Source organism: Rutidosis leptorrhynchoides, chromosome 3, assembly GCF_046630445.1.
Source record: "Rutidosis leptorrhynchoides isolate AG116_Rl617_1_P2 chromosome 3, CSIRO_AGI_Rlap_v1, whole genome shotgun sequence".
In the NCBI taxonomy this organism is placed as follows: domain Eukaryota; kingdom Viridiplantae; phylum Streptophyta; class Magnoliopsida; order Asterales; family Asteraceae; genus Rutidosis; species Rutidosis leptorrhynchoides.
The window spans coordinates 142,310,447-142,331,924 of record NC_092335.1 but is presented as its reverse complement, the minus strand read 5'-3'; positions in this window follow the sequence as shown (position 1 = coordinate 142,331,924).

Here is a 21,478-nt window from a genome sequence, read left to right as displayed (position 1 = left end):
ATACTGTTGTAGCAGAGTTTAGGTATATCCCATCTGTAAATAAATAAATAAAAACTTGTATCATATTTCGTCGTATTTCGTAGTAAACAATAATAGTATTTCATACACCACCTCGCACACATCAAGTTTTTGGCGCCGCTGCCGGGGAAACGCTAAAACGCTATATTTTTACATTTGTAAAAAAAATATAATTAAAAAAAGAAAATTAAAAAAAAGAAGAAAAACATATTTTTAAGATTTTGTAAAATTATAAAGTATATTTATTTTTATTTTTATCTTTAGTTTTTAAAATATAAGTTTATTTTTATTTTATATAAATTTTCTATATATAAGTGTAAAAAAAACGAACTGATTTGAAGCTGGTTACGATTTTGAATCTGCATATCCATGCGACCACATGGATTCAAAGCATAAACCCCATGCGATCGCATGGGGTGACCTGACAGACCTGATCCTTAAACGTATTTAATACGGGTAGGGTTTTATTAGTTATTATTATTATTCATAGGGTTTTAATTAATTAATATATATTTATATCTTGTTTTATTATTATTTATAATTTCAAGTTTTATTTATTTGTATTAATTATATAGATTAATATTTTTATATAAGAATAATATAAAAATAATATTTTTATATTAAATTTTATTTTTATCATTTTTCTTTTATATCCTTTTGTATCTTTTTAATCGTCTAGTTTATAATTTTTAATTTTATCGTTTCGTAATTATAGTTTTGCCGATTTCCTTTAGAATTTTTAGATTTAGTCGCAACTTTTAGTTTTAAGTTTTTAGATTGTTTTTCGACGCAATTTTTCTTTTCTACGCGCTAATTTTTAGGACATAGAATTTTTAATTTTTAAATTTCGATGAAAAATTATTGTAAGCGATTGAATTAATAGACGCCAATTTTCTGGTTCGTAGTAATAGTTGGATTTGTTAGTGGAGAGTTGTGGATTTCCGATTTAAAGGGCCATGACTACCTGCTGCATCTATTGGCTATTCGAAACGTGGGTAAAAGCATAAAAGTCTATTAATTTGATAACTTATATAATTTTTAGTTTTATAACTAATAGAATAATTAGTAAATGCACTACATTGTAGCTAAAATGTAGTAATAAGTGTATTATGGAAAATCTTGAAAATATTTTGGAAACTCTTTCTAACATCAAAAATCAATTAAATCAATACTCTCAAACAATTGTTGATGACAATTCGTTCGGTCAATTTTGGATCACGAATGACGAAACCATAACTGGTTGTGAAATCTGTGGAGATTATCATTCAACATGGGAATATTATTATTACGTTCCTATGAAAAATTATGCACCCATGGAACTTGAATGGAATGATTATGAGGAATACAATTCAATTTGGGATTATTTCCAAGAATATATCCAAACTCAACAACTAGAGGACGAGGAAAATTATGTGTCTTAAATTTTTTTAGATTATATGAAAATCAAACTCGAAGAATTTGACGCTCAAAATGAACAAATGAGAGAGTTTGCAAATAGGCAAGCTGAAACTCTATCAGACTACACACATGTTGATCTGAGGAGTATTGTGCAAGAAAATCTCATATCATCGAATTTTGTTGAATTCAAGAGCTCCGAAATCACCAATTATCCCGATGAATTTTTTTATTCAGTTTTACCATTTTCACAACATACCGACATATTAGCCTCAACCGACAAAATCACCGATCCATCAATGAATGAAGAAGAAGTAAGGGTGACAAATTGGTACTCTTGGGAAAACGATAACGTTGAAAATTTTACCCCTGAGACCAAAGTGGTGGGACCGATAAGGACCATTAATGAAGAAGAATTTCTTTCGTTCTCGAAATTCACCATTCCACAACCTTCCAACCCAATATTCTCAATAGATGAGTCATCTACCGAAGATGAACTACGAGCTGTAATAGATATTGACACCTCAGATTTCACCCAATTGGGTAATAGAGGTGAAAACTTTGATCCTGAGAATGAACGGAAGGAAATGTTAGGAATTGTCCACCCTAAAGAAATATGTATGTCAGTGTATGACGATCCATTTGACCAAGAAACATAAAAAAGACGTATCCATTTACTAAAAACTACACTTAAAAAAGAATTAATTAGTGACGATCGGGTAGGTCTAAACTTTAAACCCATTGATATATTATACACCACCCGAGATGTAAATAACTGGCTCACTATTTTAATTCGTGGAACTTATTCTACCGACTTCACATGTCGTCAGCTAAGTATGGGGAAGTCTAACCCCACTTAACGTTAAATTCGGGGTTCGGGTTAATGCATAACTCGTTAATAAACATGCATGATAAATTAGGGTAAAAAACGTATATTCAAAGATTAGCAAACAGTTCAGAAAAGCAACCATTTTTGAAGAAAAACATGTGTGATAAAACAACAAAAGTAATGAACAACGAGGAGGGCCATCTTTCATTTGACGAGCTTTGTAATTACAAACTGGGTATTTTTAATCACTTTTCTACACTAATCACCCTCATGAATTTATAATTATAGTCTAATTTCATGCAAATGAGGGCATTGCATGATCTCAAGTGTGGGGAAGAGTTATAAATTCTCTCGGGTTTATACTTGGCTTATTTTCTAAATTTTATGAAAATTTGAAAAAATTTCAACTAATTGAATTCAAAATCATGTTTATACATATTTATGAACGATAAAACTAGGTGATAATGCCGAAATTATTGTTACCCTAAAAAGAGGACATAAATTAAGAAACAACTAAAACGCTTGAATTTATTTATTAGAAATAAAAAGACGCATGAAAAAAGCCAAGTGTGGGGAGAATGTACCAAGTTATTCAATTAAAAAACTATCTATCACATGTTTCTGTAAAGTTATTGCAGGTGCTTTTGTTTTGGACTAAATTAACTGTTTTACCCGTAATATTGTAATAAAGATGAAAGAAAAGATGGATCTACACGATGAATCAATTCCATCATTGAAAGGAAGTAAAGTCTTTCGAAAAAGAAATGCGCTTCTTGATTTAGGTCAGGAAGTTATCATCCAGACCTGTTGTAGAGTCTACGAAAAACCTTGAAAAGTTTTCTCAAAAATCAGCTGGAAATCCACGGACCTCAGCATCAAACAGGGTCGCCAAGTGGTCAGACTTATCCTAACCATGAGAGTATCTGTCTCGTAAAATGGGGAGGGCGTCGTGCAAATTAGCTTGATAAGACTAATGAATTAGACTCCCAGAAAGGATAATCTCCTTAAAGATTAAAAATCAGCTTTTAAGACTGATATTACTCAATCCTTGAGATTGACCTTAAAGATTGAGAATTACAAACTCATGGAATTCGATGATATCTAAACTCGAGCTTGAACGAGAAAATGTTTTGATCAAAAGTAAAACTGATTTGTTTTCTAGAAAACCTATTTTCAATGCGTTCATTACCATTAAACGTAAAATCCTAAGAATTCATCGGAATTCATTAGGTCACCTGAACCAAATCGGGTGTCAACCGTAAGAACGTTGGTTGCATAGCATGGTCGAAGACATGACCTTGTGCCAGACCGAAAAATTTATAGGGTGATCTTTATTATTTCTCCTACAAAGGATAGTAATTGTATCCGATACGTTGTGGGCCATGAAGATCTGCATGTCATTAGACATTGCTTTAACAGTTGCTTGTTCAATGCTTTCCTTTACAACCGGACTGTAGTTTACCGAACGGTAATATACAGAGCAAGTATACTTGATGTGTGCTTTCCTAATACAAGGTTAGCAAGTGGGTGACACAAAACTGCAAGTTTTGAGCTAAAATTTTAAAATCTGAAACCCACAAAACCCACAAAAATATTTTGCAAACACTGGTTAAGGGTTATTCCAGAAAACTTGTCTAGGGTAAAATCTATCTTGAATTTTCAAAAGATCAAATATTTTCATAAAGATCCAATTTCCTTAAAGAATCTAAATTTTCATAGTCATGTGGGACTGTAAATCACATTGTTACTATCATTGTTCATACCACCGTATCAAAATCACTGATGTATAAAGTGTGAGAATAAAAAGTGATTCGAGCGAAGTTTGTTTTATTTCAAGTTCTGTATTGCTTGAGGACAAGCAACGTTCAAGTGTGGGGATATTTGATAGTGCTCCAAATGATCATATATTTAGTCGATATCCTTCCAATATGTAAAGTTTTTAGTTGTAATGATTCTATTTTTAAGTTTTAATCGTTTATATTAAATAACTGCGAAGACGGAAGACGAAAATGATGATTTGAAGACGCAAATGACCAGAAAGCTCAAACGTACAAGTTAAACTCCAAGTGGTTCAATTTATTGTTGAATAACATCTAAAAATTGACAAGAGTACAAGCCACGAAACATAAAGTACAAGATATTAAATCATACGAAAAGACGTTCGAGAAACCGGAACCGAGACAGAAACCGGGCGTAAATGTACGAGACAACGGAGCTAAAATTACAAGTCAACTATGCACAAGAATATAATATAATATATATATAATTAATAATAATAATAATATAATAATAATAATAATAATATAAATAATAATTCTCCGTATGAATCTAACTTTGAAGAATTCAATCATCCAAATCAATATTGACAACATTCAATCACGGACATCAACAAATTTTCAAACTTGGAACAGTGATTACTTTTCTATAAATATACGGAGGAATCAACACCAATGGACACACACCTTCACCTACAACAATTCAATCTCAATCTCTCTGTCTCTATAATGTGAATTATATATATATATATATATATATATATATATATATATATATATATATATATATATATATATATATATATATATATATATATATTAGTTTAGTTTTATATTAGTTTAGTTTAGGTAATGTAACGGTTATTTTACGGGTTTTAAAGTCGGAGTTCTGTCCGTGTAAAGCTACGCGATAAATCATCATTGTAAGTTATGTTCTCCTTTTTAAATTAATGTCTCGTAACTAAGTTATTATTATGCTTATTTGAGTCGAAGTAATCATGATGTTGGACTAAATATTAAGACGGGGTTATTGGACTTTGGACCATAATTAGGGTTTGGACAAAAGACCGACACTTGTGAAAATTGGACTAAGGGTTATTAATGGACTTTATATTTCATTAATATAGAGATTTACAATTTGGCATATTTATAAATAGCCACATACGCTCGATCGGGTACGATGAGCGGGATATTTATAAATACTAATAATTGTTCATTTGACCGGAGACGGGGATGGATTAATACAATGGACTCATTAAAACAGGGGTGGATTACATACAAGGGTAATTGGTGTAATTGTTAACAAAGTATTAAAACCTTGGATTACACGCAGTCGATAACCTCGTGTAATTATTAACAAAGTATTAAAACCTTGTTACAGTTTAAATCCCTAATTAGTTAGAATATTTGACTTCGGGAATAAGGTTAATTTGACGAGCATTTTATAATTATGACCGATGGACTATTATGGGCAAAAACCAGATAGGTATCAAATAAATCCAGGACAAAGGACAATTAACCCAGTGTAATAAATTAAAATCAAAACGTCAAACATCATGATTACGGAAGTTTAAATAAGCATAATTATTTTATTTTATTTTATTTCTTATCACAATTTAATTATCGTCATTTAAATATCGTTATTTATTTTACGCACTTTAATTATCGTCATTTATCTTTACGCTTAAAACATAAAATCGACAAACCAGTCATTAAATGGTAAAACCCCCCTTTTATAATAATAATAATAATTGTAATATATATATTTATATTTTGTACAAATATAGTTGTTTAAAATATAGTGTAAAATAAGCCGTCTCCCTGTGGAACGAACCGGACTTACTAAAAACTATACTACTCTACGATTATGTACACTGCCTATAGTGTTGTAGCAGAGTTTAGATATATCCCATCTGTAAATAAATAAAAAAAACTTGTATCATATTTCGTCGTATTTCGTAGTAAACAATAATAGTTTTTCGTACACCACTTCGCACACATCAATAATTTAAGAGTTATCACTCCCACTCAAACAAGATCCCTCAACAAAATCAGAAAGTTCAAGCATGCTAGGATTTTTAGCACCTACTCGCTCACCTACCCATTTCTCAATAGGAATCTCAACCATATACATGGTTCCCATTTTCACCCCATAAGCAATGGTCCGACCGCCTTTAGACACTCTCCACCTTTGATCTCCGAACGAAACATGACAATTTTCATCATCCAACTGTCCAACTGAAATTAACCTTTTCGCGAGTTTGGGTCGAATCTCACTGGTGTTATGTGAGGTGTATACGAAATATACTATATTTTTACTACGAAATATGATACAAATACGATACAATTTTACACAAGTTATTTATTTATTTATAGAATGGATATACGTAAACCTTGCTACAACACTTATAGGCAGTGTACCTAATCGTAGAGTAGTGTAGTTTTTAGTAAGTCCGGTTCGTTCCACAGGGAGCTGGCTAAGTTTAACGCTATATTTTAAAAAATATATTTGTATAAAATATATATAATTATATATAGTAATATTATTATAAAAGGGGGTTTTTACCGTTTAATGACCGGTTTGTCGATTTTAAATAAAGCGTAAAGATAAATGACGATAATATAAATGACAGAATTTAAATTGCGATAAAGTAAATTGCAGTAATTAAAATGACAGTAAATAAAGGTACGATGAAATATGAAATAAAAGTATTATGCTTATTTAAACTTTCGTAATCATGATATTTGACGTTTTGATTTTAATTAATTGTTACCCGGGTTAATTGTCCTTTGTCCTGGTTTATTTGATACCTATATGGTTTTTGTTCATAATAGTCCATCGGTCATAATTATAAAATGCTCGTCAAATTAACCTTATTCCCGAAGTCAAATATTCCAACTAATTAGGGATTCGAACTGTAACAAGGTTTTAATACTTTGTTAATAATTACACCAGGTTATCGACTGCGTGTAATCCAAGGTTTTAATACTTTGTTAACAATTACACCAATTATCCTTGTATGTAATCCACCCTTGTTTTAATGAGATATGAATATTAATTTACCCACTTGATCAGAATGAATAATCAATTACCCAACCAGAATAATTAATTAAATGATCGTAAAAGATGTCGTATAAACGTCACTAAATAGAACATACATAATCATTTTAATAATTATTAGATTAACTAATTTGAAGATAGGTTCAACAGGTTCCAATAAGTTGTCGCTCAATTAGATAATACCCCCTATCTATTAATAGTCAATAGTCCAATGTCCACAAGTGTCGGTCTTTTGTCCAAACCTTAATTATGGTACAAAATCTAATAACTCAATCTTAATTTTTAGTCTAACATCACGATTACTTTGGCTCAAATAAGCATAATAATAACTTAGTTACGAGACATTAATTTAAAAAGGAAGAACATAGCTTACAGTGGTGATTAATCGCGTAGCGTTGCACGGACAGAATTTCGAATTAAAACCCGTAAAACATTCTTAAAATAACCTTATTATTATTAACTTAAAATTAAAATTAAAATTATATATATATATATATATATATATATATATATATATATATATATATATATTACAGATGAAGAGAAGAGAAAAATATGTGTTAAATTCGTCCGAAAAATGTTGAATTTATAGAATGTGGCCTGCTACAGTAACTCAAGCGGTCGCATGAGATTTTAGTGCAAATCTCATGCACTCGCATGGGCTCATGCACTCGCATGAGTTTTATGCCTATTTCCCATGCGATCGCATGGCCGTCAGATCCAGCTCACATATTTTTTGTTTGCTAGTTTGTCGACGTTATTTAATATAATATATAATATATAAATAATTTATATAATTATTTAAATATTATATTATATTCTTGTGCATAGTTGACTTGTAATTTTAGCTCCATTACGTCGCGCGTTGATAGTTGGCTCAGGTCCCGGTTCCAGTTTTTCGAACGTCCTTTCGTATAATTTAATATCTTGTACTTTGCGTTTTGCGGCTCGTACTCTTGTATTTTTGAGACATTTCTCATCAATAAATTGAACCACTTGAATTATATCTTGTACATTTGATCTTTTTGGTCATTTGCGTCTTCAAATCGTCGTTTTCTTCTTTTGTCTTCGCACTTATTTATTTAAACGAATATTACATGAAAATAGAACAATTGCAACTAAAAGCTTTACATATTGGAAGGATATTGTGCCTAAATATATGTTCATTTGGAGCACTATCAAATATCCCCACACTTGAACGTTGCTTGTCCTCAAGCAATACATAACTTGAAATAAAATCACACTTCACTCGAATCACTTTTTTTATTCTCACACTTTATACATCAGTGATTTTGATACGGCGATATAAACAATGATAGTAACGATGTGGTTTACAGTCCCACATGGCTTATAAAACTTTAGATCCTTTAAGGAAATTGGATCTTTATGAAAATATTTGATCTTTTGAAAATCCATTCTAGCTTTTACCCTAGATAAGTTTTCCGGAATAACCCTTCACCGGTGTTTGCAAAATGTTTTTGTGGGTTGTGTGGGTTTCATATTTTAAAATTTTAGTTCAAAACTTGCGGTTTTGTGTCACCCACTTGGTAATCCTTGTATTAAGAAAGTACACGTCCAGTATACTTGCTCCGTATATTACCTTTCGGTAAACTACCGTCCGGTTGTAAAGGAAAGCGTTGAACAAGCAACTGTTAAGGCAATGTCTAATGACATGCAGATGTTCATGGTCTAAAACGTGTCGGATGTAATTACTATCCTTTGTAGGAGCAATAGTAAAGATCACCCTATAATTTTCCTGTCTGGCACAAGGTCCTGTCTTCGACCATGCTATGCAACCACTGTTCTTACGGCTGACACCCAATTTGGTTCAGGTGATCTAATGAATTCTAGGTGAATTCCTAGGATTTTACGTTCAATGGTAATGAACGCATTGAAAATAGGGTTTCAGAAAACAAATCGGTTTTAATTTTGACCAAAATATTTTCTCGTTCAAGCTCGAGTTTAGATATCATCGAATTCCATGAGTTTGTAATTCTCAATCTTTAAAGTCAATCTCAAGGATTGAGTAATATCAGTCTTAAAAACTGATTTTTAATCTTTAAGGAGATTATCCTTTCTGGAGGTCTGATTCATTAGTCTTATCAAGCTAATTTGTACGGCGCCCTCCCCATTTTACGAGACAGATCCTCTCATGGTTAGGATAAGTCTGACCACTTGGCGACCCTGTTTGATGCTGAGGTCCGTGGATTTCCTGCTGATTTTAGAGATGACTTTTCTAAATTTTTCGTCAACCTACAGCTGGTCTGGACGACAACTTCCTGACCTAAATCAAGAAACGAGTGTCTTTTTCGGAAGACTTTACTTCCTTTTAATGATGGAATTGATTCATCGTGTAGATCCATCTTTCTTTCAAATATATTACAGTAAATCGGGTAAAACTGATTATTATCGTCCAAAACAAAAGTACCTGCAATATTCTTGTACAAATATGTGATATATGCTTTGAAGAACTTGGTAAATTCTTCCCACACTTAACTTTTATTTATTCTTTTCTTTGCCTTTTTATTCTCCTTTATTCCATTTTAAATGAATTAAAGCGTTTTGGGTTGTTTCTCCATTTATGTTCTCTCCGAGGTAACAATAATTTCGACATTAACACCTAGTTTTATCGTTCATAAATATGTATAAACATGATTTTGAATTCATTTAGTTGAAAATTTTTTAAATTTTCACAAAATTTGGCAATTAAACTAAGTGTAAACCCGAGAGAATTTATAACCCTTCCCCACACTTGAGATCATGCAATGCCCTCATTTGCATGAAATCAGACTATAATTATAAATTCATGAGGGTGATTAGTGTAGAAAAGTGATTAAAAATACCGAGTTTGCAAACATATTATTTTATATCACATTTGATATTTTGCGTCTTGTCGTTAAAATTAGTAGCTTTTACTGAACTTAATGTCAGTCTTTGAAAATGCGTTGTTTTACCCTGTTTTGTACATAAGATAAACTACAAACATATATATATATATATATATATATATATATATATATATATATATATATATATATATATATATATATATATATATATATATATATATATATATATATAACCTTTATTTATTAAAAAAATTTAAAGAAATAATTTTTTTTTTAAATTTTGTTTCCTTTTACTATAGGTAGTTTCGGTATGTTTACCTAGTCCGTCTCTCGATAAAATTTAAAATTTGTCGTTAAAGCGATTGTTTTAAAAGCAAAGATTTTTGAGTTTTTAAATTTTTTTGGTATACTTTAGATCAATAAAATTAAAAATAATGATAACAAAATTTTTCGCCCCGCCCTCGGGTAAAGCAATTTCGATTTCATGACCTAGTCTTCAACTTAAGATGAATTTTAGAAATCATTTTTTAAACTTAATGAAATAAAGTAATTTTTTTTTTTTTAAAATCACACAAAAATTAAATTTAAAAATGCATATAAATTTCATACAAAACCTACAAAACCTACAAAACAAAAATTTAGAATGGGGGGAGAAAACTAGTTCTTTAGTGTCTGCTAGCGGAAAAGACCAATCGGATTCCATTCTTGGAACTACACGAGAACAGAACAACTAACTCTAGACAGCATTTTCTTTTTAGAACATTTGAATCTCCCCACTCTTAAGTAGCTGTGGTGTCGAAATTGTGATTAACTTCATTGTCAATTTCTTTTGGACCATAATCAACTTGCATATTTGTGACTTTTGCTTTAAGCCATTGGTTGAATTCCTGTGTAATATCCACAAATTCAACTAGTTTTGCCTTTTCTTTAGGCGATAGATTGGATAGTAACCGGTTACATAACTTAAAGTTCCCCTTGGTTCTATCATCGCGAATCCGTTTAATAATTTTCTTCATTGAACTGTTAATAACGGGATCATTTAATTTCGTATCAACAACGGGGTTCTTTGTTATCAGGTCATCATTAGGTGTTGCTTCATCTTCCCCACACTTAGGCGTTTTATTATTGTTAAGCACTATCGTTGGAGTTGGTAAAACAATATGGTTCTTACCAATCATTTTTGTTGGTTCAACGGTTTTGGTTGGTGGAGATTTAGACTTTCGACTCACAAAGGTTATCAATTTTTCACCATCACTAAGTGTCATTCTACCCTCTCTTACATCAAATAACGCCCCGGTAGATGCTAAGAATGGTCGACCTAAAATTAGAGGAATGTTTGAGTCCTCTTCTATGTCAATGACAATGAATTCGGCTAGAAAGGTTAAATTACCCACTTGAACGGGTAAGTTGTCAGCAATTCCAACTGGGTGCCTAATGGTTTGATCAAAGAGTCGAACACTCATCTCTGTTGGACTTAACTCACCTACTCCTAATCTATTATATAATGAAAGAGGCATAACACTCACACTTGCACCTAAATCTGCTAGTGCATCATACATGACACAATCACTAAGTAGACAAGGAGCAATAAATTCACCCGGATCACCCAACCTGGGTGGAAGTTTTGGTGGAACTGTCTTCACCGGGTTTACTTCTACGATTTTTGTTTCTTGTACTTTCTTATTCTTCTTCTTCTTTCCAGAGTTATCACAAACTTTATTACCTATTACTTGCTCATACTCAACTCCTTTTCTTGGAAACGGGATAGGTGGTCTGTATGGTGCCACCACTGGCTTTACATACTCGGGTGGTGGTGGTGTTGTAACTTCTTCATTGTTACTCACATCTAAAACTTTCTCATCTTCTGAAGCTGGTTTTTCAGAATTCGTTGATACCATATTAACATTCTCATTCCGAGAATTTACTTCAGTATCACTCGGTAGCTTTCCTTATTCTCTTTCACTCATCATGCTAGCAAGAGTACCTACGTGTTTTTCTAGATTCAAAATGGAAGCTTGTTGAGTTTTTAGTGACTGATCAAACCTCTCATTTTTTTGGGTTTGAGATTTAATAAATTGTGTTTGAGATTCCATTAGCTTTGCCATCATTTCTTCTAGATTTGGCTTTTTCTCTTCGGTTTGTTGTGGTGGTTTATATAAGCTAGGTCTTTGTTGATTGAAAGTGTTGTTTTGAGTTGGTTGGTTATTCAGACCTTGTTGGTTGTACGAGTTATTGTTTGGCCCATTTGGATTGTAAAGAATGTTTTAATTTCGATTGAAGTTTGGCCTTGGCGGTTGATAATTATTCTGATAATTATTTCTCGGCCTTTGGTTCATGTAGGAAACATTCTCACGTTGTTCCATGGTTTGTTCAATGTGACAATCTTTTATTAAGTGTGGTCCACCGTGTTGCTCACAACTGATTCGTATTGCGTGAATATCTTTATTCATCTTTTCCATTCATCTCTCGAAAGCATCTATTTTTGCGGAAACGGAATCAAAATCATGGCTAGAATTGGCTCTAGCTGCTTTAGATGATCAAAAGATATATTTTTCCTGGTGCCACTCATGAGAGTGGGAGGCTGTATTATCAATTATCTTGTGAGCTTCAGTTGCAGTTTTCTTCATAATGGAACCACCAGCTGCTATGTCGATGTCTTTTTGTGTACTAATATCGACACCTTGGTAGAATATTTGTACTATTTGATAAGTATCTAAACCGTGCTGAGGACATCCTCTCAACAACTTTCCAAATCTTGTCCATGCCTCATATAGATTTTCATTTGGCTTCTACGTGAATGTAACAATTTCTCCTTGAAGTCTCACAGCTTTAGATGCCGGAAAGAATTGTTTAAGAAATTTTTCAACTAAAACATCTCATGTATCAATCGCCCCTTCAGGTAACGATTCTAACCAATCTTTGGCTTCTCCCTTTAAAGTCCAGAGAAACAACATGAGATAGATCTGTTCATCCTCAATTTCTCTGATTTTAAATAGAGTACAGATCCTATTAAAGGTTCGAAGATGTTCGTTTGGATCTTCCTTCGGCGTACCACTATATTGGCATTGATTAGTTACCATGTGTAGGATTTGTCCTTTGATTTCATAATCTGGTGCATTAACATCTGGCTTAATAATGTCGTGACCTTGGCCCGTACGTGTGGCTCTCATTCGGTCTTCCATACTTAGAGGTTCAGTTACTTCCATAATTGAATTTGTTGAATACGAATCACTAGAGAATTCTAATTTAACGGTTTGTGGTTCAGGAGGAATGATTAGTGGTTCAGGATCTTGGAATTGTCCTTGAATATCCTCTGGGTTCTCGGTAGTGAAGTCGGGTTCAAAAATGGATTATCGGAAATTTGAATTGGAGTACTTCGTCGACTAGATGACGATTCTAAAGAAAAATCAACGACAACAATGTTGGCTAGATGTCTTGATCGAGTTACAGGTGGTGAACGTATGAAAGATGGTGAACGTTTTGCTCGGTGCATTCACTGAATATCCTATTAGTTATAAAAGATAAAAATTATATAAGTTATCAAATTAATAGACTTTTCTGATTTTGCCCACGTTTCGAATAGCCAATAGATGCAGCAGGTAGCCAGGACCCTTTAAATCGGAAGCCCATAACTCGCCACTAACAAATCCAACTATTACTACGAACCAGAAAATTTTGGATGTCTATCAATTTAACCGCTTAAAATAATTCTTCGTTTTGAAATTTTAGAGAAGAAATAGAAAATTCTATGTCCTAAAAACTAGAGCGTCGAGAAATAAGAAAGAAAAAGAGTGCGTCGAAAAACGTCGAAAAATAAAAGGTCGAAAAACAAATGTCGAAAAATAATAATAAGAAAGTAGCGCGTCGAAACTTAAAAGGTACTAAATACTAAAAATTAAAACTTACGTCTAAAGGAATTAAAACTTAAAAGGAATTCTATATTCAAAATGGCAATAACTTAAAAGTCACTAAAATTTATAAAATATTAAAGCGATAAGCGACGTCGTAAAATTCTAAAGCACCTAAATCTTAGTCTAAAGAAAAAGCACTTAAGGGATTTTACGGCAAAGCCTAAGAATTTAGAAATAAAAATAACTACGGCAAAATGCTAATCTTAAAACTAATTACGAATGAAAAATATACAAATAACGAATTAAACGATTAAAATATACAATTTATAAAAAGAAATAAAAATGATAATATTACTTATTTTTTAAAAAATATTATTTTTATATTATTATTTTATAAAAGTTAAGTTTATATATTTAATAAAACTAATTAAAACTTAAAAATACAAATTAATTAAAACTAAAACTAATTAATATTAAATTAAAACCCTAATTAAAATTAATTAATAATAATAATTATTAACCAAAACCCTAATTCGTAAGTACTAGGATTAGGGCTGTCAAATCACCTCATGCGGTCACATGAGGTGTTAGTTGTTTTTTCATGCGGTCGCATGGCAGTGGATACCAGGCCAAATGTTTGGGATGATACAGTGTTCGGCCCGTATATTTTTTTTTTCTGTTTTATATTTTTGTAAAATAATAGATAGCTAAATTTTATAAAATAAAAATAAACTTGTATTTTAAAAAACTTAAAATAAAAATACTTTTATAAACAAAATCTTAAAAATATAACTTTTTATTTTTTTATTTTTATTTTTTTTATTTTTTTTATTTTTTCTAATTTATATATTTAAATTTAAAACTTATATAAAATTATAATTTTTTTATAAAAATAGATTACAAACTTAAATTTTTTTTTTTAGCTCCCCGGCAGCGGCGCCAAAAACTTGGTGTTATGCGAGGTGTATACGAAATATACTATATTTTTACTACGAAATATGATACAAATACGATACAATTTTACACAAGTTATTTATTTATTTATAGAATGGATATACGTAAACCTTGCTACAACACTTATAGGCAGTGTACCTAATCGTAGATTAGTGTAGTTTTTAGTAAGTGCGGTTCGTTCCACAGGGAGCTGGCTAAGTTTAACGCTATATTTTAAAAACTATATTTGTATAAAATATATATAATTATATATAGTAATATTATTATAAAAGGGGGTTTTTACCGTTTAATGACCGGTTTGTCGATTTTAAATAAAGCGTAAAGATAAATGACGATAATATAAATGACAGAATTTAAATTGCGATAAAGTAAATTGCAGTAATTAAAATGACAGTAAATAAAGGTACGATGAAATATGAAATAAAAGTATTATGCTTATTTAAACTTCCGTAATCATGATGTTTGACGTTTTGATTTTAATTAATTGTTACCCGGGTTAATTGTCCTTTGTCCTGGTTTATTTGATACCTATCTGGTTTTTGTCCATAATAGTCCATCGGTCATAATTATAAAATTCTCGTCAAATTAACCTTATTCCCGAAGTCAAATATTCTAACTAATTAGGGATTCGAACTGTAACAAGGTTTTAATACTTTGTTAATAATTACACCAGGTTATCGACTGCGTGTAATCCAAGATTTTAATATTTTGTTAACAATTACACCAATTATCCTTGTATGTAATCCACCCTTATTTTAATGAGATATGAATATTAATTTACCCACTTGATCAGAATGAATAATCAATTACCCAACCCGAATAATTAATTAAATGATCGTAAAAGATGTCGTATAAACGTCACTAAATAGAATATACATAATCATTTTAATAATTATTAGATTAACTAATTTGAAGATAGGTTCGACAGGTTCCAATAAGTTGTCGCTCAATTAGACAATACCCTCTATCTATTAATAGTCAATAGTCCAATGTCCACAAGTGTCGGTCTTTTGTCCAAACCTTAATTATGGTACAAAATCTAATAACCCAATCTTAATTTTTAGTCTAACATCACGATTACTTTGGCTCAAATAAGCATAATAATAACTTAGTTACGAGACATTAATTTAAAAAGGAAGAACATAGCTTACAGTGGTGATTAATCGCGTAGCGTTGCACGGACAAAATTTCGACTTAAAACCCGTAAAACATTCTTAAAATAACCTTATAATTATTAACTTAAAATTAAAATTAAAATTATATATATATATATATATATATATTACAGATGAAGAGAAGAGAAAAATATGTGTTAAATTCGTCCGAAAAATGCTGAATTTATAGAATTTGGCCTGCTACAGTAACTCATGCGGTCGCATGAGATTTTAGTGCAAATCTCATGCACTCGCATGGGCTCATGCACTCGCATGAGTTTTATGCCTATTTCCCATGCGATCGCATGGCCGTCAGATCCAGCTCACATATTTTTTGTTTGCTAGTTTGTCGACGTTATTTAATATAATATATAATATATAAATAATTTATATAATTATTTAAATATTATATTATATTCTTGTGCATAGTTGACTTGTAATTTTAGCTCCGTTGCGTCGCGCGTTGATAGTTGGCTCAGGTCCCGGTTCCGGTTTTTCGAACGTCCTTTCGTATAATTTAATATCTTGTACTTTGCGTTTTGCGGCTCGTACTCTTGTAATTTTGAGACATTTCTCATCAATAAATTGAACCACTTGAATTATATCTTATACATTTGAGCTTTTTGGTCATTTGCGTCTTCAAATCGTCGTTTTCTTCTTTTGTCTTCACACTTATTTATTTAAACGAATATTACATGAAAATAGAACAATTGCAACTAAAAGCTTTACATATTGGAAGGATATTGTGCCTAAATATATGTTCATTTGGAGCACTATCACTCTCGTTTCTCAAGATCCAAATATAATTCAAGTGTTTTATAGCAAGATCACCAATACCTGCAATATCAAGTAAATTCCCGTCCGCAACTCGAACTTTACCTGAATACCACCTAAAATTAAACATCTCGTTCATGAAGGGGGACGCATGATATGAGGCACCCGAATCTAAAATTCAAGATTCGTCAAGAAACTCCTCATGGAAAATCAAAGCATCTTCAATCACCGCCGCTGTGTTCTCACCCGCCTTCACACCCGTGCATTGCGATCTAAAGTGACTGACTTGCTGACAATTCCAACAAACAACGTTTCTTCCCTGAGATGGATCTCTCTTAGATTTTGTCCTGCTTCTACTTCTACCCCTAGATCTTCCAGATGCATTCAAAAGAGAACCCGGATTTCCATAATCTTTTCTTCTAATTCTCTCACTGAAAATTAAATCACGGATCCCTTCAAACGTCAACTTAGTAGTTCCAGATGACCCACTAACTATTGTAACCGTGCCAGACTAACTCTCGGGTGAGGATGACAAAAGAAACAAGGCTTCCAGCTCATCTTCAAATTTAACATCAACTGATTTAAGACGAGTCAAAATCAGATTGAATTCATTAACATGATCTGCTGCAAAAGATCCTTCTTTCATCTTTATATTAACGAGATGCCTGATCAAGAAGACTTTATTTAAAGCCAAGGGTTTCTCGTACATATTGTACAAAGAAGTAAACACTCCTTTAGTCGTGGTTTTAGCCACGATGTTGTAGGCGACATTCTTGGCCAGAGAAAGCCGTACTACTCTGAGTGCTTTTCTATCTAGGAGATCTCACTCCTCTTGCTTCATATGTTCAGGTTTATCACCAATGACCCCTTCTGATATAACAAGTCTTCGATCTGCATCTCCAAGAAGCTAGAATCTGACCCATCAAACTTATCTATCTTTATTATGTGTTTATCTGCCATTGTTCCAGGTAATACTTGTGAACCTTGAGCTCTAGATACCACTTGATAGGAAATCTAGGTGAGCCCTAACAAGAACTTGATAACCCTATTTATCAACCCACCGTACAACAAACAAATAATCACCAACACAGATAAAGATAAGAACAAGAAATGTAAAGAACAAGGAATTAACGTGGTTATATCCAATCATTTAATTCAAACAAATTGGTTTAATCCACGGCCAAACAAAGAAAATTTTATTAGTATTTTGGTAGGTACAGTTTAGGGTTACACAAAGGTCCTTAAACAGGCATAAAATAAAAAAGGAAACAACTTAGGGAACAAGAAAATGCGTTTTTTCTCGTTAGGCTCCAGGACAGGCTTAATCCGCGCCGCGGATGGAGGAGCCGCGGGCAGCATTCAGCCTTCGAACCTCAATCCAAGTGTTAAGCCACACAGCGGCTAAAGGAGCCGCGCCACTGCTTAAAGCTGCTGCGAAATTTTCTTTGTTTTTGATATCCTTCACACATCCAACACTTTTCTTCTTGGGATACGTTTATTGATTAGCTCGAGGGTGTTCGATTAGCTACTTCTAGCAAGAATAGGATCGTGGCGACTGTAAGCACTCTCCTTTGGGCTATTTGGCGGTTTCGTAATGGTACTGTTTTTAATGAATCTTTTTGTAATATCAGTAGTCTTTTTTATGTAATTAGATTACTTACTTTTCGTTGGATTAAACATAGAGGTCATTTAGTTTCAATTTGGAACTCATGGCTTTCTATGCCGTTGTAACTCTCTCTTAGCACCTTGCTAGGAAGCGCTTGATTAATATATTATTTTTTGGCCGTTGGAAAGAGCAGAAACGATGCCCATTAACACGAAGCTATGCTATGGGCTACTTACAATACAGCAAGCAGCAACCCAAAAAATAGCAATAACACGAAACAGATGTCGGGATTGCAGAGAACACTGCTCATTCCATCTTCAAGTTAATCAAGATATGACCATGGATTGGTTAACCATGTGTTCCAATTGATTTTTTCTCCTTTCACTCTACGCATTATGCACTCGAAATATATGAATTGAATCTCGTTACGCGCAACAGGAGCGTTCTAACACTTTCGTTAAAATACCATATTTTTCCAATTCTTCCATATTAAGTATGCACTAACCCATTCAACCGTTTGCCATAACCTAGATTTAAAGCTTGTCATAACATGCGATGAATTGCCTCTTAGAATCTCATTGACGCTATAGTTCGAAAAGTTTCCAAGATTTCACCATTTGTAAACACGACACCATACCTATTGAGCATGTTTGCAAAATACTCCGTATGAGAGGTGTTCCAACGATTCCAAAACACCGTTGCGTAGAGGGCAACACACAAAATTCAAGTTATTCCCCTCTTGTTTAATTCTATCCGCACGTGAATCCTTAATTTTAAGGCTTTTCGTACAAATATTTCCAACTTTTTTGCGACAAGATTATTCCGAATTGTTTCCTGAGAATGATTACCAGCCGTCGCCAACAGATGGTCATCGATAATATTAGAAAGCTTTGTTACCGTAAATAACCCACTTGCAGCCAAGTTCCACTTCCAACCGTCACAATCCCGTTGATTTAAAGAACATGAATAAATCAGATTAGTTAGAGCATCCAGCTCACTCATCGTACGACCAGTAGGAGTTCTGGTCCACTCCCAATGCACACGAACAACACCAACATTAGAACTATCATGCCCAACAGAAGCATAATTATCACGAACAATAGTAGCAGTAAATCCAACATGGTGAACAACGAAAGCAACAAAATCACCTTTTATGATTGGTCTTTAACATCGGCATTCGGATTAGAATCCAGCCTGAACAAACGCGGGAATAGGTCGCGCAAACAATTATTTTCAACTAAATGTTCATTCCAAAAAGACGTGTCTTCACCATTACCAATGATTTTTGAGAAATATGTCTTGAAAGGGATATGCAAGTCCTCAATAAGATTCCCTGCAAAGATAATGTTATTCAAAACGCCTATAGACGAAGGATGAGAAGCCCGAACGTCCGACAATAAACCACCATGCGAACCATAAATGCTACGAATTATTTTAATCCACGACGAATTAGTTTCCGTTTTGAACCTCCACTAAGAAAAGGCTACAACCTGCAAATGGAGAAATAATACAAACAATATAAGTTCATTCGTTTACTCTTTTAGTATAGGTTTATTGTTATAGGTGGATGTTTGCGATTGCAAGAAAAGGGCATGACCTTCAAAATTTCAAATTATTTAGATACTGATCATTAATCTTATAATGATTGAACGTTTTAGTAAATTACATTGATTGTTCTTTGTGAACTTTTATACCTAATAAAACAACATTTTAGATATATATTGCCCCTCTACAGAATTTAAATTTATGTACAATTACATTACCTAACTATGTAAAAGCACGAATATGCCTTGTTTGATAGAAAAAGTTGCGACTTCTTTTGACATACACAAAAGGACAAAGTGAGAAAGGTTTCATACTTAACACGACTTAAAATAAACGCCACCTCTTATTCCAACTAACATGTTTATTTATTGACTAAAAATATGAGAGAAGTAGGTGGTGTCACTTGGAATACATGAAGCACTTATTGAGTCATACCCGCATTGTTTGGAATACTTTCTTGAAACATATCTAAAAAGGTAGATTACAACTTGAAAACTAAGTCATATATTTGGAGAGTTTAGCCTTTTTTAAACCTTTGAAAGTAATTGGTTATCGAAAAGATTAGTTAGAAAGTTAATGGAGTTGCATCATGATGTGGGATGCCATTTTGATTTTATTAATATTAATAATTAATATTAATTTATTTAATAGTATATTAAAATCAAGGCATGATGAATAGTTTGTTTTTATTTTGCTTTATTTTTAGTCAAACATAAACTATCCTACTTGTTTACATAGATACATACTAGGTTATTACCAAAACGACCATTTTTCTAACGAACTATAACGATTTACTCTTGTAAAATAAAATTGTCAAAATGCCTTCGCAAAACGCAAGGTTCCTTGAAAGCCATGCGACTTGGCCTTGTGAATCTTGTAAAGTTCGTTGTAAATTTTGAAACCTCATATCTTTTGTCTCTTAGCTCCGATTATGGCATTGTTTTTGAAAATTCAGCCTCGAAGGCCTTCAATTTTGCCGCCTTTAGTTAATTTAGACTTTTAAACGCACTTTGACTGCTCATGAGTTACTATAGAACATTTTAAATCGTGATTCGTTTAGCTCTGATTAAGGCATTGTTTCAAAATTCAGCCTCAAAGACCTTCAATTTTGCCACCTTTAGTTGATTTTGACTTTAAAACAAACTTTAACTGCTCATAAGTTGCTACATAGAATTCTAAATTGTGAATCGTTTAATTATCCACTATTATTGACTAAAACTAAATGATTTCCCTCCATCAATTTGAACTACATTACACAACTCGAAAATCACATATTTCTACATAAATCGCAACTCGCTATATGTGGTCATTTTTTGAATAAAAGTTTGTACTTTGATTTTAATAAAAACATAAAGATATCTAAAAATTACACATTTTAAAAAAAAAATCGTGGCTAAATACGAGCTACAGATTAAAATTTATCGTGATTTGATAATTTTCAATCATGCACAGTTACACCCAGTCGCAAGACCACCTTGCGACCCGGTAATCGCAAGGTCTCAAGACCAAGTCGCATGGTCGCAAGGGAACCTTGCGACGTGTGAGGGCATTTTGACAGTTTTCTTTTTTTAGGGCGAATCGTTATAGCTTATTCGAAAAATTGCGTTTTAGCCAATTACCCATATATATTTCAATTTTGCATCATTTTTCTTTACATAAGCTAAATA